Here is a 9,355-nt window from a genome sequence, read left to right on the forward strand (position 1 = left end):
ATGGCCATGTTATAGGTGCCAAGAACCTGTGGCTAGATAGGTGATAGGACCTATGGGAGAACCTATTACTATTATTCTGCTATATGGACATAATATTAAACCAGCTGCTGATGCATTTATCAGTTGTCATCAATGACGTTTCTTTTTTAGTAGATGGTAATTATCATGGAGATGGACAGTTGGTCAATATGCAGAACATAAGAGACCGAAAAATGCTTAGCCCTAAATACTCTTTCCTTTATCATTGTTAACAGGAAGGACCATGGTTTTATGGTATTGAAAGATGCCTGTCCCGTCCAGCAAGGCATTAAACAGGGGTCCAGGGATATCACCTGAAAGAGAAAATGGTGGGATAGGTGAACGCAAAGAAAGACGGCTTGTCTATACACTGATCAAACGACAATTTTTACTTTTTCACACAGGGGTTATATAGGATGTGGGGAAGGGGATGATGCAGGAGCATAGGTGTTCAGGGGGAGTACAGATATCTTCCAGAACAGAGTGTCAGGTGGGTGAAGGTTTAGGGGACAGGTCACAATGACTCCGCCTATGATTCACTTGTCCTTATCTAAGTTGGCACTATCCACAAGGCTACCCAAGGTCTATAATTATCCACAGGATCTATGACTACTTGTTCTAATCCAGGCTGGTAAATTTCCACCAAAGCTGCCTGTTTACAATATCTTATAGCCATCTGTTTCAGTGTTTTTCCACAGAGACCCAAGACTTTGTGCTAGCAGGCTGACTTAGGCCTATTGATGATTTTAGGCCTTCAGTGTATAAGCAAGGCTGCCCTTGACAGATTCCTGTATTTTGTGAAACACACACACACACACACACACACACACACACACACACGCTAAGGTCCTACTTTAATGGTATGTATTCTGTGGAATAAGAATGTGTTTTACGCAGTTTTGCTTTCCAAAGTTTCAGTTATCCACTATCAGCCATGCTACTAAAGTCTTAAATGGGAAGTTCCAGAAGTGAATACTTCAATGGTTTTAAATTGTGCTCTGTTCTGAGGAGGATGATGGAATTTCACACCACATTGTCCTACCTATCAGAGGACAATGAACCATCCCTTCATTCGGTGTATTCATACTCCATGTGACAACTACCTGTCAATCACTTAGTCACATCAGTTATCATGTTGAATTTAGTTCTGTCTCACAGTACTTGTATAAAAGGTTGGGTACTATCTGCAGCTTTGTGGGTCTATCAGAGGTCTTCGGAGAGATTTATAATAGAGGAGACAGTACCAAATATGGTCTCATCTTGCCTTGTGCCAGTTAACAGGAGACATTAAAAAGACATCATAAAATGTCTTAGGAGAATACACTTATCACATTAAAAAATATTCCAAATGAATGAAGTCATTATAGTATTTATTAGATACATAGAATCATAGTCAAAATAATTGCAAAAGGTAAGTAAAAGTCACCATGGAGCCTGAGTCAGATGTGTAGTTCAGGAAGAGATTTCTAAAACGAGATATTAGAGTGGAGAGTCTGTCATGAGAGGAATACCTGCATCTGGTAGGAATCAAGCATGCTGACTTTTTTGTCAAAGAGAAACTTCACTATTTACAGTCAGGGGTTTTCGGGCAGGGAGCATGAGAGTGGCCAGTTCATGTTGGTGAGCTGGAGTTTCAAGAGCAGATGGTGACTTCATGCTGAACCCGAGCCCCCTCACCTAAGTCTAGAGCTGTGCATCACTGATGAGGCTTTAGCACAGACTGAGTCTAAAGTCTCCCTAGTTGTCTGTCAAGTTCCTGGGAGGATGAGAGACAAGAGCTAGGAAGTCACAAGCACACCCTAATATTATGTGTTCAATACGGAATCATAGTCAGTAACTCAAACTGCCTGGGCCCTTATTTAGTCCTTGAAAGGAGCTCTAACTCAACACAGCAAGCATCAGGAGGGTCTAGTTCCAGAGGCTGTAGTGCTAAGCAGGAGAGTAGACTCCAACTGCCTTTGCTTTCTACAACCTCTTTCTGCTGTTTTGGAAACTGGCCCTTCTTCTCAGCCTCTGCTGTTTATAACTCACTGATGTCCCCCACAACCTTGGCTGCTTTCATTCTATGCACTAGTGTGTTTCCTTCCTTTAGTACAGTGACTGGATTAGGGATATCATTTTGACCTAGTGGGCAAATTAAGTATGTTTGGTAGGCAGCATTGGTGAACGACAATAGCAACAAAGGAAAATGTTTCTTCTCTTTTCTTCCACCTTGGATAATATAGGAGAGTAACGCCCCAGATAGATGCAATATTTGGTATTATTATTGACTCTTTTGTTGTTTCTTTTTATTTTTGTCATGATTTGTTTTGGTTTTGACTTCCACTGGAAAAACAATTGGAGCTCCTAGAAAATAGCAACATGTTTCCAGGTGGATCAGGGTAGAAATGGAGTGTATGGCATGTGTGGGGTTGGTGGGAGAGAAAGAGAGAGAGAGAGAGAGAGAGAGAGAGAGAGAGAGAGAGAGAGAGAGAGCTCAAGATTTTGAGGATTGTGTCAGGAGACCCAGGTAAGACTTTACCCAAAGCTGCTCTGTGCCTAGTTTGCAATATTGCAAAGCAAAATATTCTTCAGGTTGGTTGAGCCTTCTATTACATGTCCTTTAATGACTAATACTAAAAAACGATAGATCTGCTCTACCATGCAATTGCCTAGAGGTGATACTGACACAGAAGGGATCATAGACTCCTTAGAAATGATTAAGATAAGAGAATGAATTGTGTTTTCTCTATGACTCCCTCTCAACATTTTAATGTTTAATATGTTAAAAATATTAGCAAAACCCCACAATTCTCTTACTCTCCTTCATTTTCTTTTTCATTGCCTTTATGACTAGTGGTAGAGATAATGGCATCAAACCATGTCTAGAGAGCATGTGTTTAGAACATCTGATATGATGGCTAAATCAGATTTTAGAACTGTATAAACAGCCTTAAATGGTACTGCTGTTGACTTCATATACCACTGACCAACTGCTATGTATTCAATTCATTTTTTCAATGCTTCCTTTCAATTCAATGCCCTTGTGTAATAGCTACTATTGGTTTTCAACACAACAAGGTCTAGAATCATAGGATATAGGCCCATGAGTATGTCAGTGGGCAAGTTCCTAGAATGTGTAAATGGAGGTGGGAAGACCTACCCGAAATGTAGGCAGCACCATTCCATACACTGAGGTACCAAGCTCAATGGAAAGAAGATGCACCAAGCATCAACATGCATCTCTATTTGCTTTTCAATTATAGATGTACTGTGCTCTGCTGCCTCCAGTGCTCAATACTATATTCATCTCAGCAGGGTGGACTGTAGCCTTAAACCCCATGCCCAAGTCATTCCTTTAGTCTTTATGTTGCTTTCATTGGATCTTTTGTCATAGGAATGAGAAAAGTATGTCACGCAACCCCTTCTCCCACAAACCAATTCATGTAGAGTAACTATCATGAAGGAGAGATGAAGGGTAGTGCTGTCATACTTTAAATCTTCTTTCTCATTAGTTTTTGAAGAATTTCATACAATGTATTATTAACTTCCTCTTATAATCCCTCTCAGAGATTTCCCTAAATACTTAATGTTCTCTTCCTCCTCCTCCTCCTCCTCCTCCTCCTCCTCCTCCTCCTCCTCCACCACCACCACCACCTTCCAGTGGAGCATGGTTGATTTACCAGGGTCTACACTCTTAAAGAAAACTGATACTACTGCTCTCAGTATCTATCAAATACCAATAGCTCCTCAGATTGTGGTGGACTTTATCCTTTCCTTCCCCCACCACACTGGAATTTTGTCTTTCTTGAGTTTGTACAGGTCTTGTGCAAGTTGTCACAATCACTGTCAATTCCTGTGTGAAGCTGGCCTGTTACACTGAGAAAACACTGTTTCCTTATAGCCTTTAGCTCTCATGGTCTTCCTGACCTCTCTTCAGCAATGACCCCTGAACCTTGGCAGAAAGGGATATGATATAGACGCTCCATTTAGAGCTAAGCACTATGAACTTTCTTATTATCTGCACACTGGTCAATTGTGGTCTCTCAGTTCCCTTTATTTTCACTATCTTCTGCAATAGAAGATTCTCAGATGAGGGTGGAGAGATGCACTGATTTTTGGATATATCAATAAGTCATTATAAGTCAGTTTAATACTATGTCCATTTAGAAGAGTAATGCAGTATGTTCTCCCATTATATTACAAGTTGTCTTATATTGTAAATTGTTCAGACACTGTCATGTTTTGGTTGTGTGTATACATCTTCATGTGTTCAGGGAGTGTCAACCAATTGAAATAAAACTAGTAACATTTGACAAATGTTAGCAAAGTACCAACTATACACTAGATGTCATCCTAAGTGACAGAGAAGCAGCATTATAGAAGACAGATCAATTTCCTGTAGGTGATTATCTACTAGTGAGAGAGACAGGGAAAAAGAGTTAAATGTATAATACCATGTCAGAGTTGTTCAAAGCAAGCAAGCAAGCAAGCAAGCAAGCAAGCAAGCAAACAAACAAACTCTGAGTGTGGCAAAGTACATCTATAGATAGTGTAGAAGAAAGGCTACTCAAAGAGGATGATATTTGACTGGCTGCTTTGCACCTTGAGAGATGATTGTAGTGTTCTAGGGGCAGAATCTTCTAGTCAGAGGCAAAAGCAAAGGCCCTAAGTCAGGCATGCTCTTAATATTAGAAGAGAAATATGCATGCCTGAAAGGAAGAAGAGAGCCACGAATGGGGCATAAATGTGAAAAAGAAGACAGGGCTCAGATTGCATAGGCCAGTGCTGAAAGATGAGTATGAAGCTTTGGATATTCTAATAAGCTCAAGTTGGAGCCATAACTTGGTCTATCTAACTGAGAAGAGAAGTAGAATAGACCAAGCAAAAACAGACATGTTAGTTTGAGGGATGATTTTCATCTTCAAGAAGACAGACTGTGGTTAAAGTTACAGAAGCAGATACAAGCAGCATGTTTCTGAACAGTTTTAAGGTGGGATGGTTGTAAGAGTGACAGTGACAAAGGACTTACCATGCTTCTTAATTTATATATTGAGTAAATAGGGCTTAGTGGTCACATTCTCCAGGAAGGCGAACCCAAAAGGTGAGCAGATATGGAAAGATCAAGGTATTTGACGTGAGGTTTGAGTGTGAACTATGAAGTTTCCAATGGAAGGGTCAAGTTGGCAGTGACAGAGCTGGACCCTAAAGCTCTGGTTTGCTCTCATTTGTCCATATAATAAAAATGACTTATAATTACAAATGAGGGCTAGGGATGTAGTTCAGATTGGAAAGTATTTGCCTGTATTTCGTCTCCAGTTATGCATAAACTGGTTGTGGTAGTACACAGTGGTAATCCTAACATCTGGAAAATGGAGTAAGACCTGAAATTCAAGGTCACCTCTGCTTATATAGGGAGCTCAAGACCATTCCAGGACACATAGCACCTATTCCCAACCCCACAAAAAAATAACAAATGGAAAGCAGTGAACACATTTCAATATGTAATGTGAGGAAATATTAACAAATTACAAATTCTAAAGCTAGCAAATATAAAATGCCACTGATTTCAAAGGCATTATTTTAACTGAGTGCTCAAAGCAATAGTTATGCCCATATTTTTGCCTGTATATCCCTCAATCACCTTTTTATACCATAAGAATTTTATAGTGGTGACATTTTCTGAGATGAAAATAGAAAGTTATTTTTTCCTAAAAAAAGCAATGCAAGTTTGGGAGTACAAGTTGCTTAACACACACACAAGCACAGATGAACATGCAATTCATAGCTTTTCTCCAGAATCAACCTTAGAAACACAGGGATCCTAACACATGCTGGGCATGTGCCTTACCATTGCCTTGTATCTGCAGCCTTTGGATCTTGGAGTAGGATCTCACTATGTAAACCTGAGTAGCCTTCAACTCCTCCTTCTTCTGCCTCTTGAGTGGAGGGATTACAGGCATATGCCAGTATACACTATCACATCTGGCCTAATTTTGCAATTTCAATGATACTTTTTAGGTAACACAGCACATTGATAATTATACATACTGCATACTTAGGGATTTTTCTGACAGAAGAGAATTGTTATTGTTACCAGACATATTGAAATTTTACCCTTTTGGCAACTGGAAGAATTTTCCTCTTCCAATCACTGCCCTGACTCCATTATTGACTGGCTAACTCCTAGTCACTAAAACTCCTTGAAGCAGCCTGATTACTACCATCACCATGATTAGGTTAACTTTTCTTATTTTGTAACAGAAAAGAGCCCCTGTGAGATGTTGAAATTTTATGTCATGCCTCATTTGCTTTTGGAAATCAGTGTGTGTGTGTGTGTGTGTGTGTGTGTGTGTACATTTTGCTTATTTTTGAATAATTTACCAAGATCAGAATATGCTATACTTAAGTGTTTGTTCTCTAGTTGATAATAATTTGCATCTTTTCAGCTTTGGACTATTAAAAATACAGCATCCAGAAATATATCCTGGATGGATTTGTTCAATTCCTTCACCTGTTTGGTTGTATTCTCTTGTAATTCTTTAAGGAATTTTTTTTGTGTTTCCTCTGTAAGGGCTTTTACCTGTTTACCTGTGTTCTTCTTAAATTCTTTGAGAGTGTTATTTATGTCCTTCTTAAAGTTCTCTATCATCATCATTAGAAGTGATTTTGAATCTGAATCTTGCTTTCCTGGTGATATGGGGAATTCAGGACTTTCTAGTGTGGGAGAACTAGGTTCTAAAGATGCCAAGTACCTTGGGTAGCTGATGCTTATGTTCTTGTGCTTGCCTTTCACCATCTGGATCACCTTAATGCTACCTGCCCTATCTCTTACTGGAGCCTGTCTTTCCTATTATCTTGGTTGTTTCAGAACTGTGTGGGGTGGGTGTTACTACTGGGGTTAGAGCTGGGACCCAAGATTTGCTCAGTGTTTGGGCGCAGACCAGAAGGAACCAGCATCCAGAAATATGTTATTCATGTTCTTTTCTGGATAAAGGTGATTTATTTATTTATTTATTTATTTATTTATTTATTTATTTATACCTAGCATATATGGGTTTCAATATTTATTTTTTATACCTGTGTATTTGTATATGTTTTGTTTTTTTGGGTGCTGTGAACTTCATCGATGGTATTCAAGAGAGTAGGGAGGTATCCCTAGGCCCCTCCTGTTATTATGGGGGTCTCAGATAGAAAATGTGAGGGAGATTCTCAGTGTTGGGGGTCGAGTTGGGACACAGACTTCTCAGCCGCTGAGGGCCTCTCTTTTGCTCTCTGTCCTTGCTGGGGTGGGTGGCCCAGGGTTTCTTACTCCTTGGAGGCCATGTAAGCCATGTGGTCCACACCCTGTTGCTGTAGCTGTATTCATTGTCATACCAGGAAATGAACTTTACAGAATTGTCATTGAGAGCAATGCCAGCCCCAGCATCAAAGGTGGAAGAGTTGCTGTTGAAGTCACAGGAGACAACCTGGTCCTCAGCGTAGCCCAGGATGTCCTTTAGCGGGCCTTCAGATGCCTGCTTCACCACCTTCTTGTTGTCTTCAGACTTGGCAGGTTTCTCCAGGTGGTATGTCAGATACACAATGGATACATTGTGGTTAGGAACGCCATGCCATTCCAGTGAGTTCCTGTTCAGCTCTGGGATGACTTTGTCCACAGTTTTGGCAGCACCAGTGGATGCAAGGGTGATGTTCTGGACAGCCTCATGGCCATCATGCCACAGCTTTCTAGAGGGGACATCCACAGTCTTCTGAGTTACAGTGATAGCATGGACAGTGGTCATCAGCCCTTCCATGATGCCAAAGTTGTCATGGATGACCTTGGCCAGAGAGGCTAAACAGTTGGTGGTGCAGGATACATTGCTGACGATCTTAAGTGTCATAGTTCTCATGGTTCACACCCATCACACAAACATGGAAAATTGGCAGAAGAGGCAAAGATGATGAACCTTTTGTCCCCATCATTCAAGTGGGCCCCGACCTTCTCCATGGCATCTTCATGGCAGTGAAGATGCCTGTAGACTCTACAACATACTCAGCACCAGCATCACCCCATTTGATTTTAGTGGGATCCCGCTCCTGGAAGATGGTGATGGGCCTCCCGCTGATGACAAGCTTCCCATTCTCAGCCTTGACTGTGCCATTGAATTTGCCATGGGTGGAGTCATACTGGAATATGTAAACCATATAGTTGAAGTCAATGAAGGGGTTGTTGATGGCAACAATTTCCAATTTGCTAAGTGCAGAGCAGAAGGCAGCCCTGGTAACCAGGCTCCCAATACGGCCAAATCTGTTCACACCGACCTTCACCATCTTGTCTCTGGGATGAGACGGGCACTGCACAAGATGTGGCTGTCTCTGGGTCAGGGAGGAGCAGAGCTTGTATATGTTTTTAAATGTCCTGGATATTCTAGATAGTTCTCCAAAATGGTAACAGTGTCTTCTACCAACCAGAAACATATCAGACACAGCTGTTCAGCATCCTCCCCACACAAAGCCACCTTGTCTGAACAATAACTTTACATATTAGTCATTCTAGTGAGTATAGTGGCTCTACACATGTCAAACCCTGTTTCTTCTGTGCTCCTCAGAGACATACTGGGTGGTTTCCTGTGATCCTCTCCTCAAATGATTTAGGGTAAGCCTGAACTCAGTCAGGACACAAAGTGTGCTTTTGGAAGCTTTTCCTAAATGGGGTGATACAAGTCTCTGAAGGTAACTGGAATCTATAGACAACATCCCACTAATTACAATATACAGATCAGCCTTCTCATAAAGTCCTGAAATGATCCTTGTCTACTTCAATTCCTTCTATCTTCACAGGCAATAGGAAAATAAGGAAATAAAAGTAGATAATGGTTGTTTTCTGTATAGCTAGCCTTGAAATACTACTTTATACGTTTTACAACACACACACACACACACACACACACACACATAGTAAATGTATGTTGTGCAGGACTTCTAAAACGGATCCACCAGGACAAAAGATCCTGGAGCTTATATTTTTTTTGTATTACAAACAAATTTTCAGAGAGATGTTTGATAGGAAATATTGAAAGATCCTCAGTACTGGAGGGAAAAATTCTTCAATTTGTCTGTATTTAAGCCTTAGAAACTTAAAGACTTGGGACTGTGTTTGGTCATTTAGGCAAAAGTGCATTCCAGGAGCAAACAAGCACATGGAATGAGTTGTGATGTTCTGAACACTATAGGCATCAAAAGGAGGAGAAGTCTAGCTAAACAAAGATGGATGGGGGCTCTCCAATAGAGCCATTTTCAGGGGAAAGACATGTTGGCCATAAAGGACCAAGGGTACAGGGTGGTATAGGTGGAAGTAGAAGGATCAGAAGTTCAA

General features: G+C 40.7%; 1 pseudogene; it reads right to left on the bottom strand.

The window, feature by feature from the left end:
- Positions 1 to 222: 222 nt before the first annotated feature.
- Positions 223 to 7,987, bottom strand: LOC114630329 (annotated as a pseudogene).
- Between the last annotated feature and the right edge of the window lie 1,368 nt (positions 7,988 to 9,355).

The sequence above is a fragment of the Grammomys surdaster genome, unplaced genomic scaffold, assembly GCF_004785775.1.
Source record: "Grammomys surdaster isolate TR1022 unplaced genomic scaffold, NIH_TR_1.0 337, whole genome shotgun sequence".
Taxonomy (NCBI): Eukaryota; Metazoa; Chordata; class Mammalia; order Rodentia; family Muridae; genus Grammomys; species Grammomys surdaster.